This window comes from Cherax quadricarinatus, chromosome 3, assembly GCF_038502225.1.
Source record: "Cherax quadricarinatus isolate ZL_2023a chromosome 3, ASM3850222v1, whole genome shotgun sequence".
NCBI lineage: Eukaryota > Metazoa > Arthropoda > Malacostraca > Decapoda > Parastacidae > Cherax > Cherax quadricarinatus.
This window is the reverse complement of record NC_091294.1, coordinates 38,417,386-38,442,385: the sequence shown is the minus strand read 5'-3', so window position 1 is coordinate 38,442,385 and position 25,000 is coordinate 38,417,386. Positions and strand designations below refer to the sequence as shown.

General features: G+C 47.7%; 1 protein-coding gene across 4 annotated transcripts in view; it reads left to right on the top strand.

Moving 5' to 3' along the window:
* LOC128684057 (uncharacterized) overlaps window positions 1-25,000 on the top strand; it is a 513,285-nt gene that overhangs the window by 326,451 nt on the left and 161,834 nt on the right. The window lies entirely within an intron of this gene.

Below are 25,000 nucleotides of genomic sequence, written 5' to 3'. Positions count from 1 at the left end.
GATGTATTCAGCCCCACAGCCTACAGATGATGTATTCAGTCCCCCAGCCTACAGATGATGTATTCAGCCCCACAGACTACAGATGATGTATTCAGTCCCCCAGCCTACAGATGATGTATTCAGTCCCACAGCCTACAGATGATGTATTCAGTCCCACAGCCTACAGATGATGTATTCAGTCCCACAGCCTGTAGATGATGCATTCAGTCCCCCAGCCTACAGATGATATATTCAGTCCCCCAGCCTACAGATGATGTATTCAGTCCCACAGCCTACAGATGATGCATTCAGTCCCCCAGCCTACAGATGATGTATTCAGTCCCACAGCCTACAGATGATGCATTCAGTCCCCCAGCCTAAAGATGATGTATTCAGTCCCACAGCCTACAGATGATGCATTCAGTCCCCCAGCCTACAGATGATATATTCAGTTCCACAGCCTACAGATGATGCATTCAGTCCCACAGCCTACAGATGATGTATTCAGTCCCCCAGCCTACAGATGATGTATTCAGTCCCACAGCCTACAGATGAAGTATTCAGTCCCCCAGCCTGCAGATGATGTATTCAGTCCCCCAGCCTGCAGATGATGTATTCAGTCCCCCAGCCTGCAGATGATGTATTCAGTCCCCCAGCCTACAGATGATGTATTCAGTCCCCAGCCTGCAGATGATGTATTCAATCCCACAGCCTACAGATGATGTATTCAGTCCCCCAGCCTACAGATGATGTATTCAGTCCCCAGCCTACAGATGATGTATTCAGTCCCCAGCCTGCAGATGATGTATTCAATCCCACAGCCTACAGATGATGTATTCAGTCCCCCAGCCTGCAGATGATGTATTCAGTCCCCCAGCCTACAGATGATGTATTCAGTCACACAGTCTACAGATGATGTATTCAGTCCCACAGCCTACAGATGATGTATTCAGTCCCACAGTCTACAGATGATGTATTCAGTCCCACAGCCTACAGATGATGTATTCAGTCCCACAGCCTACAGATGATGTATTCAGTCCCACAGTCTACAGATGATGTATTCAGTCCCACAGCCTGTAGATGATGCATTCAGTCCCCCAGCCTACAGATGATGTATTCAGTCCCACAGCCTACAGATGATGTATTCAGTCCCACAGCCTACAGATGACGTATTCAGTCCCACAGTCTACAGATGATGTATTCAGTCCCACAGTCTACAGATGATGTATTCAGTCCCACAGCCTACAGATGATGTATTCAGTCCCACAGCCTACAGATGATGTATTCAGTCCCACAGCCTACAGATGACGTATTCAGTCCCACAGCCTACAGATGATGTATTCAGTCCCACAGCCTACAGATGACGTATTCAGCCCCCCAGCCTACAGATGACGTATTTAGTCCCCCAGCCTACAGATGACATATTCAGTCCCCCAGCATGCAGATGACGTATTCAGTCCCCCAGCCTACAGATGACGTATTCAGTCCCCCAGCCTACAGATGACGTATTCAGTCCCCCAGCCTACAGATGTCGTATTCAGTCCCCCAGCCTACTGATGACGTATTCAGTCCCCCAGCCTACAGATGACGTATTCAGTCCCCCAGCCTACAGATGACGTATTCAGTCCCCCAGCCTACAGATGACGTATTCAGTCCCCCAGCCTACAGATGACGCATTCAGTCCCCCAGCCTACAGATGACGTATTCAGTCCCCCAGCCTACAGATGTCGTATTCAGTCCCCCAGCCAAGAGATGAGGTATTCAGTCCCTCAGGCTAGTGATGAGGTATTCAGTCCCCCTGCCAAGAGATGAGGTTTTCAGTCCCTCAGGTTAGAGATGAGGTATTCAGTCCCTCAGGCTAGAGATGAGATATTCAGTCCCTCAGCCAAGAGATGAGGTATTCAGTCCCCCAGCCAAGAGATGAGGTATTCAGTCCCCCAGCCAAGAGATGAGGTATTCAGTCCCCCAGCCAAGAGATGAGGTATTCAGTCCCTCAGCCAAGAGATGAGGTATTCAGTCCCTCAGCCAAGAGATGAGGTATTCAGTCCCTCAGCCAAGAGATGAGGTATTCAGTCCCCCAGCCAAGAGATGAGGTATTCAGTCCCCCAGCCAAGACATGAGGTATTCAGTCCCCCAGCCAAGAGATGAGGTATTCAGTCCCCCAGCCAAGAGATGAGGTATTCAGTCCCCCAGCCAAGACATGAGGTATTCAGTCCCTCAGCCAAGAGATGAGGTATTCAGTCCCCCAGCCAAGAGATGAGGTATTCAGTCCCCCAGCCAAGAGATGAGGTATTCAGTCCCTCAGCCAAGAGATGAGGTATTCAGTCCCCCAGCCAAGAGATGAGGTATTCAGTCCCTCAGCCAAGAGATGAGGTATTCAGTCCCCCAGCCAAGAGATGAGGTATTCAGTCTCCCAGCCAAGAGATGAGGTATTCAGTCCCCCAGCCAAGAGATGAGGTATTCAGTCCCCCAGCCAAGAGATGAGGTATTCAGTCTCCCAGCCAAGAGATGAGGTATTCAGTCCCCCAGCCAAGAGATGAGGTATTCAGTCTCCCAGCCAAGAGATGAGGTATTCAGTCCCCCAGCCAAGAGATGAGGTATTCAGTCTCCCAGCCAAGAGATGAGGTATTCAGTCCCTCAGCCAAGAGATGAGGTATTCAGTCCCTCAGCCAAGAGATGAGGTATTCAGTCCCCCAGCCAAGAGATGAGGTATTCAGTCTCCCAGCCAAGAGATGAGGTATTCAGTCCCCCAGCCAAGAGATGAGGTATTCAGTCCCCCAGCCAAGAGATGAGGTATTCAGTCCCCCAGCCTCCCCTGCGGTAAACCCACACAACTTACTTCTTTTATATAACCATAACATCTGTGTTCTCTAAAGACCATAATAAAAAAAATTAACATTTGTATTTCATGTGCATAAAATCGAACACAAACTTATTCACTTCGTTCAGGTTTTAGTCTGAATTAATTTACAGTAAATCAAAGTGATTTACGAAAGTCTGGGAAGAGTTTCCTGCAATTCATGACTTATGTAGTTACCTAGGTGCCAATCGACTGCTGTGGGTCGCATCCTGGGGGAGTGGATTAGGTAAAGTTTGACAGGAAACAGGACCCACAGCTGGAGTTGTTTTTGATCATCTGACCGTGGCCTTCCGCTGGCCTAACCCTTAACCCCTTTAAAAATTATAAGATTAAAGACCACAGTGAAAATAAGCCAGACAGTCATCGATGACACACTGGCTTTAGTGGGTTATCCTGGGGGTTGCTAACCCTCAGGGTTATCCTGGGGGTTACTAACCCTCAGGGTTATCCTGGGGGTTACTAACCCTCAGGGTTATCTTCGGGGTTACTAACCCTCAGGGTTATCCTGGGGGTTACTAACCCTCAGGGTTATCCTGGGGGTTACTAACCCTCAGTTATCCTGGGGGTTACTAACCCTCAGGGTTATCCTCGGGGTTACTAACCATCAGGGTTATCCTGGGGGTTACTAACCCTCAGGGTTATCCTGGGGGTTACTAACCCTCAGGGTTATCCTCGGGGTTACTAACCATCAGGGTTATCCTGGGGGTTACTAACCCTCAGGGTTATCCTGGGGGTTACTAACCCTCAGGGTTATCCTGGGGGTTACTAACCCTCAGGGTTAATAATCCCAACACAATCCTGTCCTGTCCTACGGGAATAGAAATCGATTAGTTTGGAAGAGAGGAAGTGCACGAGGTTTTTACATCAACGTTGTTATGACTCTCTTGTTGTGTGTTGACGTTGGTCAGATGTCAACCTGCAGTGACGTCACTCACGTCTCTCTTGATGTAAAAAGACTAAGTGCTCAACCATCGACGTCCCTGATGTGCTCCACGTCGACGTCTCTGACGTGTTCAACTGTCGACGTCTTTGATGTCCTCGACCGTCGACGTATCTGATGTGCTCGACTGTCGACGTCTCTGATGTACTTGACTGTCGACGTCTCTGATGTTCTCCACCGTCGACGTCTCTGATGCCCACGACCGTCGACGTCTCTGATGTACTCGATTGTCGGCGTCTCTGATGTTTTCCACCGTCGACGTCTCTGATGTGCTCCACCATCGACGTTTCTGATGTATTTTACTGTCGACGTCTCTGATGTGCTCCACCCTCGACGTCTCTGATATGCTCCACCGTCGGCGTCTCTGATGTACTCCACCGTCGACGTCTCTGATGTGCTCCACAGTCGACGTCTCTGATGTGCTCCACAATCGACGTCTCTGATGTGCTCCACCGTCGACGTCTCTGATGTGCTCCACCGTCGACGTTTCTGATGTACTCGACTGTCGACGTCTCAGATGTTCTCCACCGTCGACGTCTTTGATGTGCTTCACCGTCGACGTCTCTGGTGTGCTCCACCGTCGACGTCTCTGATGTGCTCCACCGTCGACGTCTCTGATGTGCTCCACAATCGACGTCTCTGATGTGCTACACCGTCGACGTCTCTGGTGTGCTCCACCGTCGACGTCTCTGATGTGCTCCACCGTCGACGTCTCTGATGTGCTCCACAATCGACGTCTCTGATGTGCTACACCGTCGACGTCTCTGGTGTGCTCCACCGTCGACGTCTCTGGTGTGCTCCACCGTCGACGTCTCTGATGTGCTCCACCGTCGACGTCTCTGATGTGCTCCACAATCGACGTCTCTGATGTGCTACACCGTCGACGTCTCTGGTGTGCTCCACCGTCGACGTCTCTGATGTGCTCCACAATCGACGTCTCTGATGTGCTACACCGTCGACGTCTCTGATGTGCTACACCGTCGACGTCTCTGATGTGCTCGACTGTCGACGTTTCTGATGTGCTCCACAATCGACGTCTCTGATGTGTTCCACCGTCGACGTCTCTGATGTTACTCGAGCATTACCGTCGACGTCACTAATATAATCGACCGTCGACGTCAATGATGTGCTGATGTGTGATGGTTCTAGTGGTAATAACTAGGATAGTTCTAAGTATCTACGACTCTCTAACATCATATAGTGGCTGTAAATGCGGAGTGTGAACCTCAGGCCGTGTACTCACCTATTTGTACTCACCTATTTGTGGTTGCAGGGGTCGAGTCTTAGCTCCTGGCCCCGCCTCTTCACCGGTTGCTACTGGGCCCTCTCTCTCTCCCCGCTCCATGAGCTTTATCAAACCTCGTCTTAAAACTGTGTATGGTTCCTGCCTCCACTACGTCATTTTCTAGGCTATTCCACTGCCTTACAACTCTATGACTGAAGAAATACTTCCTAATATCTCTCTGACTCATTTGTGTCTTCAACTTCCAATTGTGGCCTCTTGTTTCTGTGTCCCCTCCCTGGAACATCCTGTCTTTGTCCACCTTGTCTATTCCACGCAGTATTTTATATGTCGTTATCATGTCTCCCCTGACCCTCCTGTCCTCCAGTGTCGTCAGGCCGATTTCCCTTAATCTTTCTTCATAGGACATTCCCCTTAGCTCTGGAACTAACCTTGTCGCAAACCTTTGTACTTTCTCTAGTTTCTTGACGTGCTTTATCAAGTGCGGGTTCCAAACAGGTGCTGCATACTCCAGTATGGGCCTGACGTACACGGTGTACAGTGTCTTGAACGATTCCTTACTAAGGTATCGGAATGCTGTTCTCAGGTTTGCCAGGCGCCCATATGCTGCAGCAGTTATCTGGTTGATGTGTGCTTCCGGAGACATGCTCGGTGTTATACTCACCCAAAGATCTTTCTCCTTGAGTGAGGTTTGCAGTCTTTGGCCACCTAGCCTATACTCTGTCTGTGGTCTTCTGTGCCCTTCCCCTATCTTCATGACTTTGCATTTGGCAGGATTAAATTCGAGAAGCCATTTGCTGGACCAGGTGTCCAGTCTGTCCAGGTCTCTTTGAAGTCCTGCCTGGTCCTCATCAGATTTAATTCTCCTCATTAACTTCACATCATCTGCAAACAGGGACACTTCTGAGTCTAACCCTTCCATCATGTCGTTCACATATACCAAAAATAGCACTGGTCCTAGGACCGACCCCTGTGGGACCCCGCTCGTGACAGGTGCCCACTGTGATACATCATTACGTACCATGACTCGTTGTTGTCTCCCTGTCAGGTATTCTCTGATCCATTGCAGTGCCCTTCCTGTTATATGCGCCTGATGCTCTAGCTTCTGCACTAATCTCTTGTGAGGAACTGTGTCAAAGGCCTTCTTGCAGTCCAAGAAGATGCAATCAACCCACCCCTCTCTCTCGTGTCTTACTTCTGTTATTTTATCATAAAACTCCAGAAGGTTTGTGACACAGGATTTGCCTTCCATGAATCCGTGCTGGTTGGCATTTATACTCTTGTTCCGTTCCAGGTGCTCCACCACTCTCCTCCTGATAATCTTCTCCATAATTTTGCATACTATACACGTCAATGACACAGGTCTATAGTTTAGTTCCTCTTTTCTGTCTCCTTTTTTAAAAATGGGAACTACATTTGCCGTCTTCCATACCTCAGGTAGTTGCCCAGTTTCTTGTGTTCTGTCGCGGTCGAGGTATACTCTCTGGTACCCCTGTTTGTCCCTCAGTCTTGCTTTCTCTTGCAGAATCCTGGTTCGAACTGATTCTTCCTTGAAAGTTACTCTGACAGGCCGTATCCTTCCACTCGCAAACCACCCAATTCTCTGAAAATTTGTCACCTGGGTCATATCGCCCTCACCTATTGTTTTCATGATGCCTTCAATCATTTTTTTCTCCTCCTGTTTTATTTCTTCAAAGTTGTCCCCCTTGGCTTCTTGGAGCCCGTACACAAAAACTGACCTCGCCCTTTCCTCCTCCCACTGAGTCTCCATCTGCTTCCTCTGAGGCATTTTATTTCCTTCCATTGACATGTTCTTGCCTTCAGTCCCTGTCATATCTGGAACTTCTATTCTCAGTGAACTGTCTTTCATGACCAGCTGTCCCTTGCTACTGCAGTTGGCTGTTAGAATCTCTGCATATAGCATACCTTCATTGTCTTCGGACCTGTCAATTGATCTTAGTGTACTCCTCGTCTTTTCCCTGGCCCCACGTGGGTCTGATAAGGCCTTAGCGTACGGCATGTCTCCGTTGTTGCTTACTGTCCCCTTGTCTGCGCCTGATGTCACATCTGACTTGTCATTTGTCTCTCTAATCTGTTTCAGGCTTTGCAGTTTCTCTTCTAAGCACTGTATCCTAGCTTCTGCTGCTAAGACCTGTACTTCCCACTTCCTGCACTCCTCAGCTATCCGCTCCTCCATTTTCTTACCAAGCTCTACTATCTTCCTTCCCCACTCTTCCTCCCTTTTTTGGAGCTCTAACTCCCAGGTTCGTCTACCAGATCTCTGGTTTTCCGTCCTCTAGAGCCACCCATTTTTTTTTTTTTACCACAGACAGAAGGCTAGAGGAGGGAGAGGGTGCGAGGGGGAGAGAGAAAGGGTAGAAAGAGGGAGAGAGAGGTGAGGGAAAGGGTAGAAAGAGGGAGAGAGAGGAGAGAGTATGGGGGTGAGGGATAAGACCAAGGGTGAGAGAGAGAAATGTGAGGGGGGAGAGAAAGGGTAGAGAGAGGGAGAGAGGGAGAGAGAGATAGAGAGAGAGAGAGAGAGAGAGAGAGAGAGAGAGAGAGAGAGAGAGAGAGAGACAGAGAAAGGAGGGTGAGGGAAAAGGCTATGAGAGAGAGAAATGCGAGGGAAGGGTAGAAATATACAAAAAGGGAGATGGAGAGAGAGAGAGAGAGAGAGAGAGAGAGAGAGAGAGAGAGAGAGAGAGAGAGAGAGAGAGAGAGAGAGAGAGAGAGAGAGAGAGAGAGAGAGAGAGAGAGAGACAGAGACAGAGAGAGAGAGAGACAGAGAGACAGAGACAGAGACAGAGACAGAGAAAGGAGGGTGAGGGAAAAGGCTATGAGAGAGAGAAATGCGAGGGAGGGGTAGAAATATGGAAAAAGGGAGAAGGAGAGAGAAGCCTATATAGGGAGAGAGAGAGAGAGAGAGAGAGAGAGAGAGAGAGAGAGAGAGAGAGAGAGAGAGAGAGAGAGAGAGAGAGGGAGGGAGAGGGAGAGGGAGAGGGAGAGAGGGAGAGAGGGAGAGAGAGGGAGAGAGAGGGAGAGAGAGGGAGAGAGAGGGGGAGAGAGGGGGAGAGAGGGGGAGAGAGGGGGAGAGAGGGGGAGAGAGGGGGAGAGAGAGTGTGAGAGTAGGGGGAAGGGGAGGGAAAAAGGCTATGAGAGAGAGAAACGCGAGGGAGGGGGGGAGAGAAAGATAGGAGGGAGTGAAGGCAAGAGCGGGGGAGGGGAAAGGTCTGTGGGGAGGGAAAAGTGTGTGTGTGAACCTCAGGCAGTGTGAACCTCAGGCAGTGTGAACCTCAGGCAGTGTGAACCTCAGGCAGTGTGAACCTCAGGCAGTGTGAACCTCATATATATATATATGTCGTGCCGAATAGGCAGAACTTGCGATCTTGGCTTAAATAGCAACGCTCATCTTGCCATATAGGACAAGTGAAAATTTGTGTATGCAATAATTTCGCCAAAATCATTCTGAACCTAACGAAAAAAATATATTTCACTGTTTGTTTAGTATTAAATTATTGTAAACAAATCTAAAATATATTTAGTTGGGTTAGGCTAAAATAAATTGTTCTTGTTATAATAAGGTTAGGTAAGTTTTCTAAGATTCTTTTGGTGCAAAATTAAATTTTTTTTACATTATCATTAATGAAAAAAATACATCTTAAAACGTATAAGAAAATTTTTTAGAAAGGACTTAATTTTAAATGAGTTCTTGCTAATTGACCAGTTTTACATATTCGGCACGACATATATATATTTATGTATATATGAGGATTATATTTTGCCACCGAAGTGGCTAGTTAATTGTGCATCCCGTATCCATCCTGTGGACGGCAGCGCAAGAACATATGGATACACAGAAGGCCTAGGAACTAGGCCCCAAAAGCTTTTACAGAGTGTTTCTGGATTTATATCTACAGTTAGAGGGAGGAGAAGTATGTAAGTTATTTTGGTTGGAGAATGAGAGCAAGAGAATTTTTTTCAAAGGCCTTCGAGAGTTGAGGGACGTCCTATGGATGGATTATTCATGACTCAAAGAATCTGGTAAACACCATGGACGATCCTTAACACGCCCTCTGAATCACGACTTACGTGAGTCACGACCTCTATTTAGAGAGACAGACGCTGAACCCGGCTTACGAAGAAAAAAAAAAAACTTCTCTGAAACACTTAGGTCTTGTATACAGCAGAGCGCTGCTGCTGTTTCTGGGTAAAGAGAGAGAGAGAGAGAGAGAGAGAGAGAGAGAGAGAGAGAGAGAGAGAGAGAGAGAGAGAGTGTAAAGTATAACTGACTTGGCGTGATGCGTGTGCCTTACCAGAAATTACTGGTTTACAGAGTGTGTTTACCTTCCAGCCCAGCTATTAACAGGCTGGTTATCCCTAACAAAGTACGTGGTTGTTACTTCAAGCAGGTCTCTCGTGATTACTTTGAACTCTTACAGGAACGATGGTGTGAGCCGCCGGACATTGGGAAAGACTGTGCTTACAGTAAAAACTCGTAGCCACGTCTACCTGGAGTCTACCTGGAGGGTATTCCGGGGATCGACGCCCCCGCAGCCCGGTCCACCACCAGGCTATGAAGATTTCACTGCAAACATAGTGCATTTCCTTTTAAACTCCTTGATTTTATTCCCTCCTCTTTTTGCCTTCTCTTTCGCTAAAGAATAACACAAAGAGAGACAGTGCCATACAAAGAGAAAAACAACAGAGCTCAGGAAAGGAAGCAAATAGGAATAATGAAGATAACAGAAGACTTTATATCTCACACTTTATTGCAAGATAATCATTCTATGATGTTAAAAAGAATTTATGGAAAATACATGACGCCTCTCAATGTTGATGTGGTCATAATGGAAGACTCTCTCCATACTTCCACCTTACCTGTTGACTGGAGCATCACAGGAACAAGAAACATTAAACTACTGTTACTATTACTGCAAATAAGACTCAGTCTTAGCAACCGTCCCTTGGAACGAATCTGCTGAGATTTCTTACCCATTTCTGCAAACTTGCAAGTTCCTGATGATGTGTTGATTGCAACACGAAAGGCACAGAGCTATTATTCAACTCCCCCTGTGTTTTTCTCCTCAGCGCTTTCGTGGCTTCTCACATTATCAAAGAACTATGAACATAGTTCCTGATACTTATGCATATATATATATATATATATATATATATATATATATATATATATATATATATATATATATATATATATATGTATGTATGTATGTATGTAAATGGCCAAAGTTAATTTTGTGTGAGTGATGAGAGAGGAGAACTGGAACTGCAAAACTGTCAGTCAGTTAGACAGCCTCCCCAACACAGCCAGATCCCACCCCAACACAGCCAGATCCCACCCCAACACAGCCAGATCCCACCCCAACACAGCCAGATCCCACCCCAACACAGCCAGATCCCACCCCAACACAGCCAGACCCCACCCCAACACAGTCAGATACCACACCAACACAGCCAGACCCCACCCCAACACAGCCAGGTCCCACCCCAACACAGCCAGATCCCACCCCAACACAGCCAGACCCCACCCCAACACAGTCAGATACCACACCAACACAGCCAGACCCCACCCCAACACAGCCAGATCCCCCCCCCACACAGCCAGATCCCACCCCAAAACAACCAGACCCCACCCCAACACAGCCAGATCCCACCCCAACACAGCCAGACCCTACCCCAACACAGCCAGATCCCACCCCAACACAGCCAGACCCCACCCCAACACAGCCAGACCCCACCCCAACACAGTCAGACCCCACCCCAACACAGCCAGAGCCCACCCCAACACACCCAGACCCCACCCCAACACAGTCAGATCCCACCGCAACACAGCAAGATCCCACCCTAACACAGCCAGATACCACACCAACACAGCCATATCCCACCCCAACACAGCCAGATCCCACCCCAACACAGCCAGATCCCACTCCAACACAGCCAGATCCCACCCCAACACAGCCAGATCCCACCCCAACACAGCCAGATCCCACCCAAACACAGCCAGATCCCACCCAACACAGCCAGATCCCACCTCAACACAGCCAGATCCCACCCCAACACAGCCAGATTCCACCCCAACACAGCCAGATCCCACCCCAACACAGCCAGATCCCACCCCAACACAGCCAGATCCCACCCCAACTCAGCCAGACCCCACCCTAACACAGCCAGACCCCACCCCAACACAGCCAGATCCCACCCCAACACAGCCAAACCCCACCGCAACACAGCCAGATCCCACCCCAACACAGACAGACCCCACCCCAACACAGCCAGATCCCACCCCAACACAGCCAGACTCCACCCCAACACAGCCAGTACCCACCCCAACACAGTCAGACCCCACCCCAACACAGCCAGACCCCACCCCAACACAGCCAGTCCCCACCCCAACACAGCCCGATCCCACCCCAACACAGCCAGATCCCACCCCAACACAGCCAGATCCTACCTCAACACAGCCAGATCCTACCCCAACACAGCCAGATCCCACCCCAACACACCAAGACCTCACCCCAGCACAGCTAGACCCCACCCCAACACAGCCAGTCCCCACCCTAGCACATGCAGACCCCACCCCAAGACAGCCAGACCCCACCCAAACACAGCAAGACCCCACCCCAACACAGCCAGTCCCCACCCCAGCACATCCAGACCCCACCCCAAGACAGCCAGACCCCACCCAAACACAGCCAGACCCCACCCCAAGACAGCCGGAGCCCACCCAACACAGCCAGACGTCACCCAAGGCAGCCAGACCCTATCCCAAGGCAGCAAAACCTCATCTAAACACAGCTAGACCCCACCACAACACAGTCAGACCCCACTCCACAACGCAGACAGTTGAAGCTCCTACAACACAGGGAGATCCCCACTACAACAACACAGGCAGACCCTACTCCCACAACACAGGTAGACACCCACTACAACAACGCAGGTAGACCCCCACTACAACAACGCAGGTAGACCCCCACTACAACAACACAGGTAGACCCCCACTACAACAACGCAGGTAGACCCCCACTACAACAACACAGGTAGACCCCCACTACAACAACACAGGTAGACCCCCACTACAACAACACAGGTAGACCCCCACTACAACAACACAGGTAGACCCCCACTACAACAACACAGGTAGACCCCCACTACAACAACACAGGTAGACCCCCACTACAACAACACAGGTAGACCCCCACTACAACAACACAGGTAGACCCCCACTACAACAACACAGGCAGACCTCGACTCCCACAACACACGGAGAACCCACTCCCACAACACACGGAGAACCCACTCCCACAACACAGACAGACAGACCCACACCCCAACAACACAGGCAGACCCAGACTCCCACAACACTCAAATTTAACAGGAAATTAATTATATTCCAGAGTCATGTCGCTGTTTCGCGAATATTAGCTTTCACCAAAATGGAACTTACATCTCAGACATGATGATTCAATATTGTGGGAAGTTAGGTGCTGTGGGGGAGGGGGAAGTTACGTGTTGTGGGGAGGGGGTAAGTTACATGTTGTGGGGAAGGGGGAAAGTTACGTGTTGTGGGGAGGGGGAAATTATATAATATGGGGGACGAGGGAAGCTACATGTTGTGAGGGAGGGAGAAGTTACATGTTTTGGGGGAGGGGGAAGTTATGTGTTCTGGGGGAGGGGGGAAGTTAGGTGTTTTGAGGAGGGGGAGTTACGTGTTGTGGGGAGGGGAAATTACGTGTTGTGGAGAGAGGGAAGTTACGTGTTGTGGGGGAGGAGGAAGTTATGTGTTGTGGGGGAGGGGAAAGTTACGTGTTCTGGGGAGGGGGAGTTATGTGTTGTGGGGAGGGGAAGTTACGAGTTGTGGAGAGAGGGAAGTTACGTGTTGTGGGGGAGGGAGAAGCTCTGTGTTGTGGGGGAGGGGGAAGTTACGTGTTGTGGGGGAGGGGGAAGTTACGTGTTGTGGGAAGGGGGAAGTTATATGTTGTTGGGAGGGGGAAGTTACGTGTTGTGGAGGAGGGGGAAGGTACGTGTTGTGGGGGAGGGAGAAGGTACGTGTTGTGGGGGATGGGGAAGGTACGTGTTGTGGGGGAGAAGGAAGGTACATGTTGTGGGGGAGGGGGGAGTTACGTGTTGTGGAGGAGGGGGAAGGTACGTGTTGTGGGGGAGGGAGAAGGTACGTGTTGTGGGGGATGGGGAAGGTACGTGTTGTGGGGGAGGGGGAAGGTACTTGTTGTTTGGGAGGGGGGAGTTACGTATTGGGGAAGAGGGGGAAGGTACGTGTTTTGGGGGAGAAGGAAGGTACGTGTTGTGGAGGAGGGGGAAGGTACATGTTGTGGGGAGGGGGAAGGTACGTGTCGTAGGGGAGGGGGAAGGTACGTGTTGTGGGGGAAGGGGAAGGTACGTGTTGTGGAGGAGGGGGAAGGTACATGTTGTGGGGGAGGGGGGAGTTACAAGTTATGGGGAAGGGGAAAGTTACGTGTTGTTGGGAGGGGAAAGTTTCATGTTGTGGGGAGGGGGAGTTACGTGTTGTGGGGGAGGGGGAAGGTACGTGTTGTGGGGGAGTGGGAAGTTACGTGTTGTGGGGAGGGGGAAGGTACATGTTGTGGGGGAGGGGGGAAGGTACTTGTTGTGGGGTGGGAGTTACGTGTTGTGGGGGAGTGGGAAGGTACGTGTTGTGGGGAGGGGAAGGTACATGTTGTGGGGAGGGGGAAGGTACGTGTTGTGTGGGAGTGGGAAGGTACGTGTTGTGGGGGAGGGAGAAGTTACTTGTTTTGGGGGAGGGGGAAGGTACTTGTTGTGGGGAGGGGTAGTTACGTGTTGTGTGGGAGTGGGAAGGTACGTGTTGTGGGGGAGGGGAAGGTACATGTTGTGGGGGAGGGGGAAGGTACGTGTTGTGGGGGAGGGGGAAGGTACTTGTTGTGGGGAGGGGGAAGTTACTTGTTGTGGGGGAGGGAGAAGTTACTTGTTTTGGGGGAGGAGGAAGGTACGTGTTGTGAGGGAGGGGGAAATTACGTGTTGTGGGGAGGGGGATGGTACGTGTTGTAGGGGAGGGGGAAGGTACGTGTTGTGGGGGAGGAGGAAGGTACGTGTTGTGGGGGAGGAGGAATTTACTTGTTGTGGGAGAGCAGGAAGGTACGTGTTGTGGGGGAGGAGGAAGGTACATGTTGTGGGGGAGGGGGAAGGTACGTTTTGTGGGGAGGGGGAAGGTACGTGTTGTGGGGGAGGAGGAAGGTACGTGTTGTGGAGGAGGGGAAAGTTGCGTGTTTTGGGGGAGGGGGGAAATTACGTGTTGTGGGGGAGGGGGAAGTTCCGTGTTGTGGGGGAGGAGGAAGGTACATGTTGTGGGGGAGGGGGAAGGTACGTGTTGTGGGGGAGGAGGAAGGTACGTGTTGTGGGGGAGGAGGAAGGTACGTGTTGTGGGGGAGGAGGAAGGTACGTGTTGTGGGGGAGGAGGAAGGTACGTGTTGTGGGGGAAGAGGAAGGTACGTGTTGTGTGGGAGGAGGACGGTACGTGTTGTGGGGGAGGAGGAAGGTACGTGTTGTGGGGGAGGAGGAAGGTACGTGTTGTGGGGGAGGAGGAAGGTACGTGTTGTGGGGGAGGAGGAAGGTACGTGTTGTGGGGGGGGAAGTTACGTGTTGTGGGGGAGGGGGAAGTTGCGTGTTGTGGGGGAGGGGGAAGTTACATGTTGTGGGGGAGGGGGAAGTTACGTGTTGTGGGGGAGGGGGAAGTTACGTGTTGTGGGGGAGGGGGAAGGTACGTGTTGTGGGGGAGGGGGAAGTTACATGTTGTGGGGGAGGGGGAAGTTTCACGTTGTGGGGGAGGGGGAAGTTACGTGCTGTGGGGGAGGGGGAAGGTACGTGTTGTGTTAACATCAACGTTAAAATCCAGCTCTTTACGACAACTTAACTTACTTTTAAAGTTAGGTTAAAGTTGATAAAATTTACAATAAACACAAACTTGGAGAGAAATATAAAGAAACACAAACACAAACAAACGAGCATCGCAAGTCTGCATGTCGTGAAAACAAGAGAGATCCTCTTTAACGGGGTTGGCACTCACTATCACCGCCGTTCTCTTATCAGGTGGCACTGTACAGGCAGCAAGACAGTGCCATGGTCGGTACGTCACTGTACATGCAGCAAGACAGTGCCATGGTGGGTACGGCAGTGTAGCGAGCGTCCGTGCCACTGCCTGGTGAAGCGAGTGTCCGTGTCACTGCCTGGTGTAGCGAGCGTCCGTGCCACTGCCTAGTGCAGCGAGCGTCCGTGCCACTGCCTAGTGCAGCGAGCGTCCGTGCCACTGCCTGGTGTAGCGAGCATCCGTGCCACTGCCTGGTGTCTCGAGCGTCCGTGCCACTGCCTGGTGTAGCGAGCGTCCGTGTCACTGCCTGGCGTAGCGAGTGTCCGTGTCACTGCCTGTACATAATCGATCATGTACATCACTTTGGTGTCTCTATCGGCGAAACATTTCACCCGCACAGCCAGCTCCTGCAACATAATCCGGTCGAAAAGTTCTTCTGTCGTCTCCAGTGGTCACCTATACACGACCTAACTTAGGAGACCACTATGTGAGCGGAACGTACCACATTTGCCTAGTTATTTTTTGCATTGAGTTGTAACCAGAGAGTCATATCCGGTGAGAATAAGCTTAGGCAGGGCTTTGCAGATTAGAAGCAGCAGGTGTAAGATAATTTACATTTTAACCTTTCCTCGACAGAGGACTGAAGCCAGTCCCAAAGGTTTTAATACTGGGCTCCAGTGCTTGGGCTCGGAGAGACTCTCTCTCCTAGTTCAATATATCTTGACGACTCTGCTCGCATCCCGGACTGGATTACGGTGGCATTTCGACAGCCGGCCAGCTGGCCTGACACCACACGTACAGATACACTGTCTGGCATGACAGGTGGCGTGCTCTCTCTCGGCCGACTGTGTTCTCAGTGTGAGGGAGTTGCCAGGAAGGAGTGAGGAAGAAACAAGGAAGGAACAAGGAAGGAACAAGGAAGAAACAAGGAAGGAGCAAGGAAGGAACAAGGAAGGAGCAAGGAAGGAGCAAGGAAGAAGCAAGGAAGGAGCAAGGAAGGAGCAAGGAAAAAACAAGGAAGGAGCAAGGAAGAAACAAGGAAGGAGCAAGGAAGGAGCAAGGAAAAACAAGGAAGGAGCAAGGAAGAAACAAGGAAGGAGCAAGGAAGGAGCAAGGAAGGAGCAAGGAAGAAACAAGAAAGGAGCAAGGAAAAAACAAGGAAGGAGCAAGAAAGGAGCAAGGAAGGAACAAGGAAGAAGCAAGGAAGTAACAAGGAAGGAACAAGGAAGAAGCACGGAAGAAACAAGGAAGAAACAAGGAAGGAGCAAGGAAGGAACAAGGAAGGAGCAAGGAAGGAGCAAGGAAGAAGCAAGGAAGGAGCAAGGAAGGAGCAAGGGAAAAACAAGGAAGGAGCAAGGAAGAAACAAGGAAGGAGCAAGGAAGGAGCAAGGAAAAACAAGGAAGGAGCAAGGAAGAAACAAGGAAGGAGCAAGGAAGGAGCAAGGAAGAAACAAGAAAGGAGCAAGGAAAAAACAAGGAAGGAGCAAGAAAGGAGCAAGGAAGGAACAAGGAAGAAGCAAGGAAGTAACAAGGAAGGAACAAGGAAGAAGCACGGAAGAAACAAGGAAGAAACAAGGAAGGAACAAGGAAGGAGCAAGGAATGAGCAAGGAAGGAGCAAGGAAGGAACAAGGAAGAAACAAGGAAGGAACAAGGAAGGAACAAGGAAGGAACAAGGATGGAGCAAGGAAGGAGCAAGGAAGGAACAAGGAAGGAACAAGGAAGGAACAAGGAAGGAACAAGGAAGGAACAAGGAAGGAACAAGGAAGGAACAAGGAAGGAACAAGGATGGAGCAAGGAAGGAGCAAGGAAGGAACAAGGAAGGAACAAGGATGGAGCAAGGAAGGAGCAAGGAAGGAACAAGGAAGGAACAAGGAAGGAACAAGGAAGGAACAAGGAAGGAACAAGGAAGGAACAAGGAAGAAACAAGGAAGGAACAAGGAAGGAACTAGGAAGGAGCAAGGAAGGAGCAAGGAAGGAACAAGGAAGGAACCAGGAAGGAACAAGGAAGGAACAAGGAAGGAACAAGGAAGAAACAAGGAAGGAACAAGGAAGGAACAAGGAAGGAGCAAGGAAGGAACAAGGAAGAAAAAGGAAGAAAAAGAAAGGAACAAGGAAGGGGCAAGGAAGGAACAAGGAAGGAGCAAGGAAGGAACAAGGAAGGAGCAAGGAAGGAACAAGGAAGGAACAAGGAAGGAACAAGGAAGGAACAAGGAAGGAACAAGGAAGGAACAAGGAAGGAACAAGGAAGGAGCAAGGAAGGAACAAGGAAGGAACAAGGAAGGAACAAGGAAGGAACAAGGAAGGAGCAAGGAAGGAACAAGGAAGGAACAAGGAAGGAACAAGGAAGGAACAAGGAAGGAGCAAGGAAGGAACAAGGAAGGAACAAGGAAGGAACAAGGAAGGAACAAGGAAGGAGCAAGGAAGGAACAAGGAAGGAACAAGGAAGGAACAAGGAAGGAACAAGAAAGTTTAAATTTCCTTCGGATTTAAACTCACGAACTTTTTTTTTTGCAATCTGTAACAATTATTTTCTTGTCTGAAGACGAACTAATGAGACATTATGTTTCGTTCCCCAGGAACTTGATCAAGCCAATACCTAATTTCCTTCGTAAAGTTCCAGGTGAGCGAAACGTTGCCGTAATTATTATTATTGCAGTAATTATTTTGTAATAATTACCAATAATCGCAAAATTATTTTCTAGGTTAAGCTTCTAGTTAATGTAATTACGGCGGTAAAGGAAATTTTAACATGAATATTTAGAATTGTTGTCATGGTGTATATTGATAATTACCTCACTGTAATTATATGTCTGAGTTTGAAGGTGTCGAGCTCCAGTTACTGGGCCCATATTTTAAATGTCTGTTGGATGACATGAAGGGTGAATCTTCTTGTGTGTGTGTGTGTGTGTGTGTGTGTGTGTGTGTGTGTGTGTGTGTGTGTGTGTGTGTGTGTGTGTGTCTATGTACTCTTATTTAGAATTGCAGGGGTCGTATCTCAGCTTCATACCTGGTTCACTTCTCCTAGCCTGATGAGCCCTGTCATACCTACCCCCTAAAGCTGTGTATGAAATAACCCTCCTCTATTTCAACCACGTTATTCCACTTGTGTGTGTGATTCAAAGATCACAAGTTCGAGGTCCAGAGAAACATTTTGAATTTTTCTATAACATATCACAACACTCGTTGAAGCTTTTCCTAACATGTTAACGTGTTCATGTCTGGACATCACACAGCTGCTGTATATTCCAATTTTGGTCTATCCATAGATATGAATGTTCTTTTATATTCCCCAGAGAGTTACATGAGTTTCTCACAATTTCGTTTCAGTGATCTCCAAGTAACAATTTCTTTTTCGTTCCTCGTGGATCACTCTTCGTCTCTAATGGTTAGGTTAGGTAAGGTTCGTCAGGAAACAGGACAAATGTTTCCTGACGCGGTTCTTAGTCAGATGATGACCCGCCTTTGGAGCTTTTGGTCATCTGACCGAGGCCTTCCGCTGGCTTACCGGTCCACCCCTTTAAAAATTATGGTCATTTATAACCAGTCTGTTCGTCTCTAATACTTCCAATATTTTAACACATTCACCATCGTCCATCTTTCACTCCTTTTACTGAATATAACCAAGTAATTCTGCAGTCATTTAGTAACTTTTGGTTTCCTGCTCCTTCTGGCAGTCCAAACATATAAATTAATTTTTTTTATTGCCTCAAGCACTGAGCCTTGTGGTACCCCACTGGTCACGTTTTCCCAAGAGGCTATTTTTATTCTTATTGATGTTTACATTTTCCTCTAAAAAAATTTCTCATCCGCTGCAGTAATTTGCTTTTTATTACTCTTGCGTTTATTGCTTCAAATTTAGTCTATTAAGAGGAAAGTTTACCTAAGTTATTTATTTAGGATTATCAAGTTCTTGTCATATAACTTTTCATTTAAAATCGGTCCTCTTGTTCAGCCCCCTTTAGTCTCTTCAGGTAGGTCAGTCCTCTCAGCTCAGGGGATATTCTAGACGTAAATATTTATACAAATGTAAATGAAGAGGTACGAACACGATACGGCGGAATAATGTACTTATAAACACGTACGTAAGTGCAGGCGCTCAAGGCCAGTGCTATGCTGCGCGTCAGGTAAAAGTGAGAACTGGTGGTTAATTATTATTATTAAGCATTGTCAAATAATGCTTAACGTTTTCGCCGCCTGGGTCACAGAACCCAGCAAGGTTCATGTTTCTGTAGCCTAGATCACAGAACCCAGCAAGGTTCATGTTTCTGTAGCCTAGATCACAGAACCCAGCAAGGTTCATGTTTCTGTAGCCTAGATCACAGAACCCAGCAAGGTTCATGTTTCTGTAGCCTAGATCACAGAACCCAGCAAGGTTCATGTTTCTGTAGCCTAGATCACAGAACCCAGCAAGGTTCATGTTTCTGTAGCCTAGATCACAGAACCTAGCAAGGTTCATGTTTCTGTAGCCTAGATCACAGAACCCAGCAAGGTTCATGTTTCTGTAGCCTAGATCACAGAACCCAGCAAGGTTCATGTTTTTGTAGCCTAGATCACAGAACCCAGCAAGGTTCATGTTTCTGTAGCCTAGATCACAGAACCCAGCAAGGTTCATGTTTCTGTAGCCTAGATCACAGAACCTAGCAAGGTTCATGTTTTTGTAGCCTAGATCACAGAACCCAGCAAGGTTCATGTTTCTGTAGCCTAGATCACAGAACCCAGCAAGGTTCATGTTTCTGTAGCTTAGATCACAGAACCTAGCAAGGTTCATGTTTCTGTAGCCTAGATCACAGAACCTAGCAAGGTTCATGTTTCTGTAGCCTAGATCACAGAACCCAGCAAGGTTCATGTTTCTGTAGCCTAGATCACAGAACCCAGCAAGGTTCATGTTTCTGTAGCTTAGATCACAGAACCTAGCAAGGTTCATGTTTCTGTAGCCTAGATCACAGAACCTAGCAAGGTTCATGTTTCTGTAGCCTAGATCACAGAACCCAGCAAGGTTCATGTTTCTGTAGCCTAGATCACAGAACCCAGCAAGGTTCATGTTTCTGTAGCCTAGATCACAGAACCTAGCAAGGTTCATGTTTCTGTAGCCTAGATCACAGAACCCAGCAAGGTTCGTGTTTCTGTAGCCTGCCTACCTGCCTGGAGGGTCTTCCGGGGATCAACGCCCCCGCGGCCCGGTCCATGACCAGGCCTCCCGGTGGATCAGGGCTTGATCAACGAGGCTGTTACTGCTGGCCGCACGTAGTCAAACGTTCGAACCACAGCCCGGCTGATCCGGTACTGACTTTAAGTATCTGTCCAGCTCCCTCATGAAAACAACCAGGGGTCTATTGGCAATTCCCCTTATGGCTGGTGGGAGGCCCTGGACACTTATTGTGTTTTCGTTTAGTGTACTGATGGCGCCCCTACTTGTCATTGGGTGTATGTTGTATCGTCTTGCCAAGTCTTTTGCTTTCGTAGGGAGTAATATCTGTGTGCAAATTAAGGACCAGTGCCTCTAGGATTTTCCAGGTATAGATTATGATGTATCTCTCTCTCCTGTGTTCCAGTGAGTACAAGCCAAGTGCTTCCAAGCGTTCCTAGTAGTTAAGGTGTTTGATGGAACTTGTATGTGCAGTAAAGGTTCCCTGTACATTCTCTATATCTGCAATTTCACCTGCCTTGGATAGGGATGTCAATGTACAGCAATATTCCAGCCTAGAGAGAATAAGTTATTTAAAAAGGATCATCACTGGCATGGCATTTCTTGTCTTGAATGTTCTCATTATCCATCCTATCATTTCCGTCGCAGATGTGATAGTGGCATTGCTGTGATCCTTGAAGGTGAGATCTGGATCACAGAACCCAGCAAGATTATTGTTTCCGTAGCCTAGATCACAGAACCCAGTAATCTTCACGTTGTCGTAATACTGAATGCCACACCGCACAATTTCTCTGCCGGCCGGCAAGGTTATGCTATTACTGTTATTTCCCTTTCTCTCCGACTCCCGTGGTCTGTGTCGCAATTCTTGCGAGATATCGTAAGCAGCCTAGGTGGTACTTTTGATGTCTGAGAACCGCATAGTTGTCAGTGGTGTCAGAAGCTGATACAAGAGTTGGAAATATGTCTTGTTGTTGAGGCTTAGGCTTAGAGAAAAATATACATATTATATTTGACTATGCCTCTTTTTGGCAAATCAAAAACAGAAAGAAACAGCGGCAGTGACATTAGCTATTACTTCTAATTTTGTACCAGCTGCTACTATTACCACCACTATTATTTTTTTTCTATTACAGGTATCAAAACTACTGTTACGGTTACCACTACGGCAGTTACCACCGGCAGTAAATTACTGTGATAAAATAAAAAATTGGAAATTATTTCTATGCCGGTTCATTAACTAGCCTTCCTGGTAGCAGTACAAATCTACGAGTCAGAACTAATATTATCACGAGTGGGTTTGGCGGGGGTGGTAGTGGAAGGTGTGCAGGGAAGGCAGGGTGTTCTGGCAGCACGCTCCTCCACACTCGCCCTTGAAGTAATGAATCACAAGTTAGTGTGTCAGGTTGAAAGATTATTGACTGTACGAGGCTCATTAAACCCGCAGTTCACTTACACACACAAATCAGGAATTCTTTGGTTCCCAAAATAAGGATTAAATTAAACTCTTAGTGAATGCTGAGTAATAACTCACAAGGAGACAGTGTATATACCCGAGGGATATATACACCTCTCAATGTTTATGTCATGTTTTTAAAAAGACAAAGTCGGTTAAACAAAACCAGTTCTCCCCCCCCCCCAAAAAAAAAAAGGTCTTTAACAAATTATTAAATAATTTGTTAAATAATTGATTAATAGAATATTGTGAATTAACATAGAACACATTTTTTAACCAGGACTAACTTAGCAGTTATGACGCATTCTTTACGAGAGCTGTAACTCAGTGTAATAGATCGTCTGTAGCCGATGGTCTAATTGTGGATGTTGTCCAGAGTGTCATTATATATTCCTCTGTCCCGCAGTAAACCAGAGGGCAAAAAATTACCAAGCCAGTCCTACACTGGATGAAAAATCCTTGAAAAAATGTGAGCGAGAAACATGAGGTGTCGGTGGCAATGTGGACAAGTCAAACTGTTTTTCTAGACATAAAAAAGATATTTGTCCATGGAATCAGTTTGTACGAGTTCTGGAAATACGAATGATGAAGACCTTTCCAGCCTTAGTCACGTCACTTGCTGATGTTGGTGGATTACTGGTAACAGAAAGTATTTCACATACGTCTTGGCTATGCTGCACGGCTCGAAGGACTTTTATTCTCTTGGTGACGTTGTGTTACGACCAGTGACTTAATGAAGGATGAGACGAGGATACTGGTACAGGTCTCAGAGATTTACTTGCAGTTTGCTAATATCATAAATCTTGTTGAGACTAATCTTTACCCACTTTCAAGAAGATTACTGTTGTGAAGATTACTGTTGTGAAGATTACTGTTGTGAAGATTACTGTTGTGAAGATTACTGTTGTGAAGATTACTGTTGTGAAGATTACTGTTGTGTACAAGTAACTAGGTAATTAAATAAGTAATACGTATTTATTGAGGTTTCATATATAATTTGAAATATTTACGATGGTTTTTCAATAGTGAATTATGTAGAAAAAACGCCACATTGAAAATAGGAAATAAAACTTGAGCGCTTTCAAGTGCTTACATGAGGTTATATTTCTCATTTTCACTGTATATTTCTCATTTTCATTATATATTTCTTATATTTTCTGTATATTTCCTATATTTTCTGTATATTTCCTATTTTCACTGTATATATCCCGTTTTCACTGTATATTTCCCGTTTTCACTGTATATTTCCCATTTTCATTGTATATCTCACGTTTTCACTGTATATTTCCCATTTTCTTTGTATATTTCACGTTTTCACTGTATATTTCCTATTTTCTTTGTATATTTCACGTTTTAATTGTATATTTCCCATTTCAACTGTGGGATTTTTACACATTTGCAATCACGCGTTTTACTGTGATTTCTTCCATGTTGAATTTATTTTAGAATTATAACCCGATAGAGTGAAACGCTCTAATTGCCGTCTCATCTATAGTAATTAAATAAATTTTACATTTGCGTTGGCATAAATAGATGCCGTCTTGTGTTTTACTCTTAGTGATATTAATAAAAGTCTATTAAGGCACAAATGAGCAGAGCAGATCAATATACCAGTTAAAAATATTTTTGACAATATTATTGTTATCAATACTTTGTACTAATAACATATTGTTTTATAATATTTACTCAATTATACTTGAGCTAAAGGAACAACAGTGCTGGGGAAGGAACAATAGTGCTGGGGAAGGAACTATAGTGCTGGGGAAGGAACAATAGTGCTGGGGAAGGAACAATAGTGCTGGGGAAGGAACTATAGTGCTGGGGAAGGAACTATAGTGCTGGGGAAGGAACAATAGTGCTGGGGAAGGAACAATAGTGCTGGGGAAGGAACTATAGTGCTGGGGAAGGAACAATAGTGCTGGGGAAGGAACTATAGTGCTGGGGAAGGAACTATAGTGCTGGGGAAGGAACTATAGTGCTGGGGAAGGAACAATAGTGCTGGGGAAGGAACTATAGTGCTGGGGAAGGAACTATAGTGCTGGGGAAGGAACAATAGTGCTGGGGAAGGAACTATAGTGCTGGGGAAGGAACTATAGTGCTGGGGAAGGAACAATAGTGCTGGGGAAGGAACTATAGTGCTGGGGAAGGAACTATAGTGCTGGGGAAGGAACAATAGTGCTGGGGAAGGAACAATAGTGCTGGGGAAGGAACTATAGTGCTGGGGAAGGAACTATAGTGCTGGGGAAGGAACAATAGTGCTGGGGAAGGAACAATAGTGCTGGGGAAGGAACAACAGTGCTGGGGAAGGAACAATAGTGCTGGGGAAGGAATAATAGTGCTGGGGAAGGAACTATAGTGCTGGGGAAGGAACTATAGTGCTGGGGAAGGAACAATAGTGCTGGGGAAGGAACAACAGTGCTGGGGAAGGAACAATAGTGCTGGGGAAGGAACAATAGTGCTGGGGAAGGAACTATAGTGCTGGGGAAGGAACTATAGTGCTGGGGAAGGAACAATAGTGCTGGGGAAGGAACAATAGTGCTGGGGAAGGAACAACAGTGCTGGGGAAGGAACAACAGTGCTGGGGAAGGAACAATAGTGCTGGGGAAGGAACTATAGTGCTGGGGAAGGAACTATAGTGCTGGGGAAGGAACAATAGTGCTGGGGAAGGAACAATAGTGCTGGGGAAGGAACAACAGTGCTGGGGAAGGAACAATAGTGCTGGGGAAGGAGCAATAGTGCTGGGGAAGGAACAATAGTGCTGGGGAAGGAACAATAGTGCTGGGGAAGGAGCAATAGTGCTGGGGAAGGAACAATAGTGCTGGGGAAGGAACAGTAGTGCTGGGGAAGGAACAATAGTGCTGGGGAAGGAACAATAGTGCTGGGGAAGGAATAATAGTGCTGGGGAAAGAACAACAGTGCTGGGGAAGGAACAACAGTGCTGGGGAGGGAACAATAGTGCTGGGGAAGGAACAACAGTGCTGGGGAAAGAACAACAGTGCTGGGGAAGGAACAATAGTGCTGGGGAAAGAACAACAGTGCTGGGGAAGGAACAACAGTGCTGGGGAAGGAACAATAGTGCTGGGGAAAGAACAACAGTGCTGGGGAAAGAACAGCAGTGCTGGGGAAGGAACAACAGTGCTGGGGAAGGAACAATAGTGCTGGGGAATGAGCAATAGTGCTGTGGAAGGAACAATATTGCTGGGGAAGGAACAATAGTGCTGGGGAAAGAACAATAGTGCTGGGGAAGGAACAATAGTGCTGGGGAAAGAACAATAGTGCTGGGGA